Source organism: Podarcis raffonei, chromosome 7 (assembly GCF_027172205.1).
Source record: "Podarcis raffonei isolate rPodRaf1 chromosome 7, rPodRaf1.pri, whole genome shotgun sequence".
In the NCBI taxonomy this organism is placed as follows: Eukaryota; Metazoa; Chordata; class Lepidosauria; order Squamata; family Lacertidae; genus Podarcis; species Podarcis raffonei.
The window spans coordinates 27315335-27325809 of NC_070608.1; the positions used below are offsets into that span (position 1 = coordinate 27315335).

General features: G+C 44.0%; 1 protein-coding gene across 1 annotated transcript in view; it reads left to right on the plus strand.

The window, feature by feature from the left end:
- The window catches only part of CALB1 (calbindin 1), a 185011-nt gene that overhangs the window by 112149 nt on the left and 62387 nt on the right, over positions 1 to 10475 (plus strand). The window lies entirely within an intron of this gene.

Below are 10475 nucleotides of genomic sequence, written 5' to 3' on the forward strand. Positions count from 1 at the left end.
GTGTGTGTGTGTAGAGAGAGAGTGAGAGAGAGAGAGAGAGCCACAATAATGTGGAATACTTAGAAAAAATTAAAAGGAAAAAGAAGGCAATTGCAAAATAGTAATTTGAGAGGGCTCATTGCTGTAAACCTATTTCTAGGCCTGAGAAATTCTATTCCTCCTGTATCACCATAATGGCTGTCCTATTTTAAGCAAGAAGGGGGAGGGGGAAAGAATGAAAGTAAAACGATACCATGTATTGCACCTGCTTCTGTTGGCAAATGTGTGCTAGGATTCAAGTTTCAGAAAGCTTTTCCCACCCAAAAAACAGGGTGTCCCCCATCTACACAGACATGTATTGAGCAGGAAAAGAATCTGAATCCTGCTTTCCTGTGGGGGCACTACTTGCTAAGTGTGAGCTGCAAAACACCTCACATATGATGCTGCTGGCCCAGCAGAAAGCAGTGATGATCTTCTCCTCTTCAAGCATTGCAGGGGAGAGTTACTCTAGCTATGTTTCTCTCTACAGTGAATGATCAGCAGATGGTTGTCTGATCACTGTCCTTCCCTGCATATAACAAGGAAGCAGGGTGGTTTTTTTTGCTGAAGTCTGTGAACTTGGGTGACCTACTTATTATACAATTCATCTTCATTTGCTGCACAAAGCTTATCTGGAGGTTAGAGGATGCTTAGTCTTTATAGAGCACTCATCCTCAGGAGTGCCAACTTGAATAAAATATTGATGGGGCAGGTAAGCCCCACCCTGCATAATCAATCATATGATGTGGTGTGCACACTCCATCTGAATGGCAATGTTCATCAACTTGGGGGGGAGGCCCCATCAAATATTTTATTGGGGGGGCTGAAGACACCTTGGCCCCTAGGTGTTGGCTCCTATGCTCATTCTGATTTGTTTGTGGGACTGTCACATGACAGGGAGTATCCAACCTGATTCCACCTTGATTTGCTTTCACACTGGTTCACACTTCCTGTTAATTAAATGTTTATCCCACACATTGTAGTGCATTTCCCCATTGCTTTCTTAACCACAAAAGTCATTTTGTAAATAAAAAAAGGGGGGATTTGTTGTGTCAGAACAACAGATCACTTTAGTCGACTTTAATTGCTTGGAGCAAAATTTCCAGTTTGTGACTGAATTCTGTAGGTCTGGAGGTGACTTAGATATATCTAAGACCCGGACATAGGTGGGTGCACATATTGGAAGTACTGATTTCTTGGGTGATTTTCCTTATTTTATAACTAGCTTAAAGATTACATTATTTGCAAAAAGCAAAAAAAAAAAAAAAAAAGCTCAACAACTTTTGTGTCCGGATTTTCACTTTCTGAAATATGGTAACCCTGGTTTACTAAGCATAATACATGTGCACTTTTTCAGTTCTTTTCTCTAGTTCCTACAGTCCAGCCATCTAGCTCATTACATTTTTTAAAAAATAAATAAATTATTTTTTATTAGTTTTCAAAATTATTGCAAATCAAACCAAATCACTTTAATTTAATACAATCTCTTAAAAATAATCATTTCCTCCTGTAGCCACATCATCTCTTCTTTAATATCCACTTGACCCTTCACTTGTTGTAAGTCCATTCTTGCAGCTGACCATCATTCTCTTCTTACATACAGTGCCTCTGTTACTTCTTATAAATATAAAAGCTCATTCCTGGTCCTCTTGAAAACAGCAGCCAATGCTGCTGACAAAAAAATTGGGGTTCAATATGACCTTAACAGGTTGGAAAACTGGGCCAAAGCTAACAAAATGAATTTCAATCAGAACAAATGAAAGGTTCTGCACTTAGGCAGGAAAAATCTGCTGCACAAATATGAGATGGGAGACACATGTGAAAACGATCTAGGAGTCTTAGTTGTTGTTTAGTTGTGTCTGACTCTTCATGACCCCTTGAACCAGAGCATGCCAGGGACTCCTGTCTTCCACTGCCTCCCGCAGTTTGGTCAGACTCATGCTGGTAGCTTCGAGAACACTGTCCAAGCATCTTGTTCTCTGTCGTCCCCTTCTCCTTTTGCCCTCAATCTTTCGCAGCATCAGGGTCTTTTCCAGGGAGTCTTCTCTTCTCATGATGTGGCCAAAGTATTGGAGCCTCAGCTTCAGGATCTCCTTCATGGATCACTACCTTGTCGTGGCAAAGGGGCTTGAATAACTCAGAGAAGCTATGAGCTATGCTGTGCAGGGCCACCCAAGATGGACAGGTCATAGTGGAGAGTTTTGACTAAATGTGATCCACCTGGAGCAGGAACCGGCAAGCCACTCCAGTATCCCTGCCAAGAAAACCCCATGGACAAAGACAACAGGCATATAAAAGGAGTCTTAGTAGACCACCAGCTTAACATAAGTCAACAATGTGATGCAGGAAACAAAAAATGCTAATGCTATTCTAGGCTGCAACAACCGAAGTATAGTGCCCCAATCAAGGGAATGAATAGCATTGCTACTTTCTTCCTTGGTCAGACCACATCTGGAGTACTGTGTCCAGCTCTGGGCTCCACCATTTAAGAATGATATGGACAAGAATGTTTGCAGGGGAGAGCGGACAAGATTACCAGGGTCTGGAAACCAAGTCTTATGAGGAACAATTGAGAGAGTTGGGTATGTTTAGCCTGGTAAAGAGAAGAGAAGGACTGTCAGGTGGAAGATGGATGGCTGCGCCCCCCCCCCGAGGCTCGCCCCTCCCCCTGGGACATTCGTTCCACCCCCTGGGACACTAGCCCCGCCCCTTGGGACACTAGCCCCATCCCCAGGTGCACGCTGCTCTGGGTGCCGGAGCAGTTAACTCCATCTCTGTTGCTTTGTGTATGTACTGATCTGATTTATGCATTAAAGTCTTGGGCAGAAACCAAGCTGGGAGTTTGAGTTCTTCGTCTAGCAGTGAGTTCCAGGATACACTGTATCATGGGAACCACACTTTGGTGACCCCATAATTGAGCCAAAGCCTCACTTCACTCAGCCAAACTCTGTATTCCATTTACGTCACAAGACACTGCTGTTGTCAAAACCTTTGCCCTCTACAGCTTCCTGCATTCTTGCACTGTACGTCAGGCCTACCACGCTTGTGACTCACCAAACCTTCCAAAACTCCTTATAAATCCTGCTACTGCTGCTGTTGCTGCTGCTAGATTTATTCTGTTACATTATTTCAAGGAATAGAGAACACAAATGAAAGCAATAAAGAATACTAATGGAAAAAGGAAAAGTGATGAAGCATATGGTCATGTAAAAATTGGGGTTTGGCTTTTGCTGCTCAACTCCCCATGGGACTCTAGTTCCCTAAGTCCATGATGGGTCAGAGCAGAATGGATGGAGGCAGGATCCAGTGGAAAGCAAGGCAGATCTCTCTTTCTCTGTTCAGAGTTCCCTCCCCTCATTGCAAGGAGGTAAGAGAGACCCAGAACAATGGTGTGCAAGCCCCTATAAAGACTTTTAAAATTGCACACTCCTTAGCCCAAGACCACCCCAAAAGCATCATATATACATCACAGGAGGCAGTGTCCCACAGAAATTTGAGCATGACGCTTCTCTCCTGTCTGCCAGGATATCTGATATTGCATTTCCTGGGCAGCCAGGGCATTGCTTTTAGTTTCTAAATTCTTTATTTACAAACTAATATCTATTGACAGCTTAACAGAAACTTGCCAGGCTGGGTTTGCAGGGAGGGGTAAGGGCCTGCATCCCTGGCAGTTTTATTAACAGGATTTGAACAGGATTTGCAAGTGAAAAGACAAGGGGGAAGCTGTCCCCATTTCCTTCCCCCAACCGCAGAGGAATATTTGAGGTCATTTTGGGAGATTGTTCTGTGTGCTAAAATAAAGTGTCATTTCTCTCAAGGAATTTTCCTACATGTGCACCCTAAATTTTACAGCAATGGAATGGGGGAGAATGGAGAAACAAAATGGTGAGGAAATCAAACTAGCTTTCCATACCTTGATTCCCCCCCTGCCCCACAACTATAACTGTTCATTTCAGAATTCTCTCAGAGCAGACAGGCAATTGTGAAGGCAGACAACTTCCCTGACTTTTAGGCATGCAAAAACATCAACAACTCAGGACACTCACTGAGCTGTGCTTCACAATTCTCTTCATTCCTTCAGGAAGCACTGCAGTCTACCATCTTCTAATGAAGCAGGCCAAAACCTTACTTCTCTATAACTCAAAAGATCATTCACTCCTTGTTCGTAACATAGAGGTCCCGGGAAGATTTCCAGAGCCCAGTACACTATATGAGGATAGGGCCCTCTGCCCCATTCACAAAAGGGGAGCCAATGGCCTTAGCTTTAGATCTGATTGGGCATTCTGGTACATTCTCTCCCTTCAAAATAGCTCAACAGTAAAAAACGCTAACAGTAAATACATTTTCATCTGACTTCATGTTGGCACTTGTCATGACCCAAAGCAGTTGACATTGACACTGAATCTGCTACCGTTGCTCGTTTTGGCCTCTTCATCGTGACCTGGTCCTGTAATAAATCTATCCTTAAATTAGCCAGACCAAATGTTGGCAGGCTTACCAAGTACATAACAAGAGCCAGCTGGCCCATCTAGTCTTAGAATTAGAGAATTACAGAATTGTAGAGCTGGAAGAGACCCTGAGGATCATCTAATCCAACCCTCTGCATTGCAGGAATATTCAGCTGTCCCATACAGGGATCGAACCTGCAACCTGGGCGTTATCAGCACCATGCTCTAACCAACTGAGCTATCCAGGGCCAGCATCCTGTTCTCATAAGGACCATCTGGATGCTTTGGGAAACCCTCAAGCACCTGAGCACCAAGGCCATTTTGAAACTGCTCACGCCTCTTCTTGTTTCCCCATCCCCAGAGTGTGGCTCCCTAAACTGAGCCCGCTGCTGAAAGAATTGTAAATTTCCACTCCACTTGCCAATGATGCCTGTGGCTATCCAAGATGACTCAGGATAAGGGAGCTCCTTATGTTCCTATCATGGATGTGGAATTACATTAATATGTTTCATTTGCAGCCTAGATGTGGAAATCTAGGCAGTCACTGTAATGTGCATGTTCAGTATGCTCATGCAAAAGCTTTTCTGTTCCTTTAATGGGAAAAAAAGCTTCCCATGGGAAAATAAATTTTATGTGCATGTACGCACACAGGGCATGGAAGAGAACAGGAAGCTCCTGAATTTAGAAGTTTTGGATCATGACCCTGTTGACTTAGGGGGGGGGGAAGCACTATGGCTTATTTATTTTTTACATATTTACAATCAGTTGAAAATATGTAATAAGAAGTCCTGTATTATTTATATACCATCGCCACAGTAGAAAGACACCAGAAAGAATCAAAATCTAATTTAGAAAAGAATGTAACTGGAGGTTGTGATCAAGGGAAAATATCCCAGAACTTTAGGAGGAAAGTACACAAACTGGACAAACCAGATTTCTGAGATTCATGCACTTTGGTTTCACTGACATCTAGGAGATCAAGATGACTAAAAAAATCAAGCACTCATTCCAGTTTTAATGGTTTGTGAAATATTGTTAAAACATTTGTTGCGTTAGCCATATATGAACTGTACAAGTATGTCTCTGGTAGATTTACCAGGATCCAGAGTGGAGTGTCCATTCCTGTATTTAAATTTTATGTTTCCATGATTTAGCTATGTGATTTTGAAACAGTAGTTCAGGGGAGCCTTAGGTTCTTTAGAAACTTATCAGAGGCTCTGACTGACAGCACTGACTAACCTTTTCTGAAATACAACTTGCACACCTCCCACCGCAGAGAGAACTTTGTTGAATAGGCAGTATTTAAATGCCTGCCTGGCTAAATAAATACATCTTCCCCTGTAACCCACAGCTATAAGGAAGTGATGGGTTTTTGTAAGTGCACTCTCAGTTCACATGGGGTGATAGGGAGCCCCATCGCACATGATCTGAGCATGCAACTCAGGACACCCCTCAGTAATGAGCAGGAGCTTCTTGGTAGATGAATCACTTTCCTGTGAAAATATGTCATTCTTAAACCACTAGCTTTGATCACTATGTTCAATGGAACATAGCCCTTCCATGGAAGAGGCAGCAACATGTTGGTCAAGAGCCAGCTTATGTTAAGTGGAGGACTCTGGCTCTCCAGATGTTGCTGAACTTCACCTGCCACCATCTGGGCCATACTTGCTGGGGCTAGTGGGAGCTGTAGTTCAGCAACACCCCTGGGCCTACCTGGCAGCAAGCTAGCATGCCAAGTCCTCAGTCCAGGGTCAATCCACATGTCCAAACCGAAGCCCAGTGCCACCGAAATCCTAGAGCATACAAGCTGAGGTCCTTGAACATGGGCAGCTGAGCAGACACAGCACCTCAGCCCTGCTTTCCTTTTGTGCTTTGCCTGTTGATTACAGCATCTGGGCTTGACGAGGCATGTGACCCTCACCTGCTCCAAGCCTACTCCAGCTGAGGAATCACACATCTCCTTCCAGAGCTAGCAAGCCCCTCTTGGCTAGCTAGTGAGCTGGGTTGTTGCCTACATCCTAGAGCACCCCGCCCGCTGCTCCCTATGCTTCAGAGCCTTTCGTGTTTGTGGAGACGGTTCCCCTGGTTCTGATGATGGGTCCTTCTGCTCTGGTTCACGTGCACTGACCCCCATCCCCTCTCCATACTCTGACACCCTGTGAGTACTTCCTTCCTCATCCCCTGCCTGCCCCGGTGTGTCCCAGTCCAAGTTACACCCCTCACAAGGATCCTCTGCCTCCTCCCCATTGTCCTGCCACTTCATGACAGATGATTTGTTAGTTTACTTTGGTGGCCCTCCAGGTGTCGATGGATGACAACTTCCATTATTCTTGTTGTTGTTTAGTCGTTTAGTCATGTCTGACTCTTTGTGACCCCATGGACTGGAGCACGCCAGGCACTCCTATCTTCCACTGCCTCCCGCAATTTGGTCAGACTCATGTTTGTAGCTTCGAGAACGCTGTCCAACCATCTTGTCCTTCCATCATTCTTAACCATGTGCTATGCTGCCTGGGGCTGATGGGAATGAGAGTTTGTTGACATGTGGAGGACCAGAGTTTCCTTGCCCCTGTTTTAGTGGGAAGTGTTGCTTTAAACATACAGCCTTCTGTGGTTCTACAGAGGAGTGCGAAAAAAGGGTACAGCCATACCTTGCTTTTCAAAAGCCTTGGGAGTCGAACGTTTTAACAAAAACTGGAAGTGATTGTTCTGGTTTCCTAATGTTCTTTGGAACCCAAACATCTGATACGACTTCTGTAGCTTCCGATTGGCTGCAGGAGCTCCCTGCAGCCAATCGGAAGCCGCACCTTGGTTCCCGAATGTTTTGGAAGTCGAATGGACTTCCGAAACGGATTCAGTTTGACATCCAAGGTACCACTGTATTTGGAATGTGTGTAGTGATCAGTGCTCCCATATATTGGGCGTCACAGAAGCTGGCATGCCTGACATCATAGCAGACCGACAGGGCACAAGAGAGGAATATTTTGTCCTCATTCATATATTTTTAATCAGATGCGCCCCCCTGCTTAACTTCACCTGGCCTCTGGGGGTTTCCAGGGTCTCTTCACTGCTGGGATGATGGGGTAAAGCAGCTGTTTTGGCTCAAGGCCAGTGTGCAAGGAAAGCACTCTGCCCTCACAAAGATTGGGAGGAAGTGAGCAGATTGAGGAAGGCAGCTCTGGGTGAAATTTGGCCCACCAACAGGAGTAGGAAACAAGGAAGTAGCAGGGGCAGGTGAGAAGCTGCAACTCTCAAGGCAGTGAAATAGCGAAGTCTGGGTTGGGAGACCAGATGTCTGCAGAGCAGCCTTCCCCCTAACTTGTCCTCTTGATATTTGGACTACAACTGCCATTATCCTCAGCTAGCATGCACGACTCATGCTGCATGCCACTAATATTTGTGTGGTATTTATTTTACAAGGTTTATATCCCCTCTGGTTGCAAGGGACCTTGAAGTGGTTTACAAACTAGCAAAACAAGAAAACCAACAGCAGAAACAAGTTTAAAGCAACGATTTAAATAAAAAATAGTTAAAATCAACAATACGCTGAAAAGCAGATGTCGACATTCTACATATCTAGATAGGCTTGCCTAAACAAAAATGCTGTTAGCTGGTGCCAAAAAGAGTACAGTAAAAGCCCCTGCAATCTCGGTCCTATTCTTGTTAAATAAAATTAAAGCAAAAAGAGTTTCCCTGTCAGACAAGCACCATAGTTAAACCCTCATAGTTTGGGCAGGGAATACCATAATGGGTTTAACACAACTTACCACATGTGATATTTACTCCTCTGCTCCAGATGATTTTCTGCGGAGTACTTACCAATTCCAAGAACTCATTCAAGTTTATGTTGCTTCCACTATCTCACCAAGTCAGCTAATGCTATTGATAGATGCAGTTGTAAAATGTTTCACAGCAGATCATAACACATTAGAAGAAGAAAAAACCAACGACATAGACTGAATTTGCAGTGCTTCATTGGAAAGACTCGCGCTGATTAAAGTGCTGGTAAAAATACACCCTGCAGAGACCCACTTTCAGTCAGTAGGACATATATCAAATCAGTCTGTTTTATTTATCTAGCCAAGTATTATCCACTCCAGGCATAGGCACACTCAGCCCTCCAGATGTTTTGGGACTACAATTCCCATCATCCCTGACCACTGGACCTGTTAGCTAGGGATCATGGGAGTTGTAGGCCAAAAACATATGGAGCCCGAGTTTGCCTATGCCTGATCCACTCTGACTTGCAGTGGTTCTCTAGGGTCTCAGGCAGAAAAGGATCTTTCTCAAGAGTGACAGTCTGATCCTTTTTAAATAGGAGATGGCAAGGATTGAAGTGTAGACCTTCTGCATATGAACCCTGAGTGTCACCCCTGACTGAGCTGTGCCCCCTCCTACACTTTCAATCTGACACAATGAGTGCTAGTAATTGGTCCCATCAATGCTATTATACATTTAAAGCAGCATCATATCACTTTTAGAAGTCATGGCCTCACCCCCAAAGAATCCTGGGAAGTGTAGTTTAAGCAGGCTGAGAGTTGTTAGATGACCCCTCCCCCCGCACAGAACTACAATTCCCAGAATTCCCTGGGAAGAGGAGAGGGATTGCCAGTTAGACCACTCAAGAGGACAGTAAATATGTACAGCAGTCCTATGACACATTCTTTCCACAAAGAGCATGGTCAGTGAGCAACAGGAAGATGAATTTTTCTCTGCTCTGTTGTTTAGAGGAGTTGCCTTCTTCTTTCGGTGGAAAACAGCCTCATAACTGTGAAGCAATTCTCTCGAACCAACCAGAAGCTGTGGTAAGAATGTTTCTTAACAGTGATTATACTCCTGCTCCATCATCCATGCGTCAGTTAAGGCTCACCCACACCTGCTTACCCCATGAAAACCCACACTTCACTTCTGAATTGGAGCAAACATCTGTCGGGTTTTCTCAGGATTGGTGTTTGCTCAGAGTTAGTGCTAAAGAGCAGGTTTTTTGGGGGAAAGTGGTGGAACAAAGGCAAAACTGCTTAGACTCATGCCTAGAAAACGTAAGACAAGCAGAAAGAAGTGTGGAAAAGATCTTACTCGTAAATTGTCATCCAATTTGAAATGCTTGGTTATTAATGTTTGTATTACAATGTTGGCTTTTGTTTTTTTTTACTGCTTTGATGAAGCATTTGTGTTGGAGGCTGGGTAGTTACAACACATCTATATTTCTCAGCAAGAACATTTAGGAAGCTATGATTCACTAACGTCTTTTAACTGAAATCAGTGGGGCGTTGAGTACCTCCGGAAAAAGAACACACAGTGGATTTCCCCAGGAAATAAGGAAGAAGTAAGCCTAGAATAAACACGAGTCACTTCCACAATGTTTTAATTTTTCTTTTTTTAGATTTATGGTTTTCAAAGGATGCTCTGGGCAACCCAGGGGTTTATTTATAGTTATTGTTTGAGGTTTTTCTTAAACCCCATCCTCCCCAGGGCAGTATGTAAAATATATAAATTCAAATGTCTCTCCATCCATCCATCCACAATCACAATAAAACCATCAAACTCAAACAGCCATCACAACATAAAATGGTAAATGGCAGCAACTAGTGGTCAAAGCAGTCCTCAGATTATGGACCAAAGGCTTGAATCTTATTGGCATTTTAAAAGGCAGGGAGACAACCAAATTTCCCCAAAGGTTAATTCCATGCACAAGGTGCCACCATAGAGAAGGCCCAACCACCACTGCCCTTTGCACCAGTGTCATCAAGTATTTGGGGCCCAAGCCATTTACAGTCCCAAGCCTTTCTTGAAAACTTACCACGTTTTTCAAGGGAAAGATCATTCTCAGTACACAAGCTTGTCTACGGTTCCTGATCTTTTCCTACATTACACAGCTGCAGCAGTGGACATTCTCCAGGGAGAGTGCTCTTGCTTATGGGATACGGCTCAATAAGTCTGGTCAAGGTCTCTGAAAACTGACCAGGAACCTTAGAATATGCCCTATAATCTCCCACAATGCACAGCAGCAGT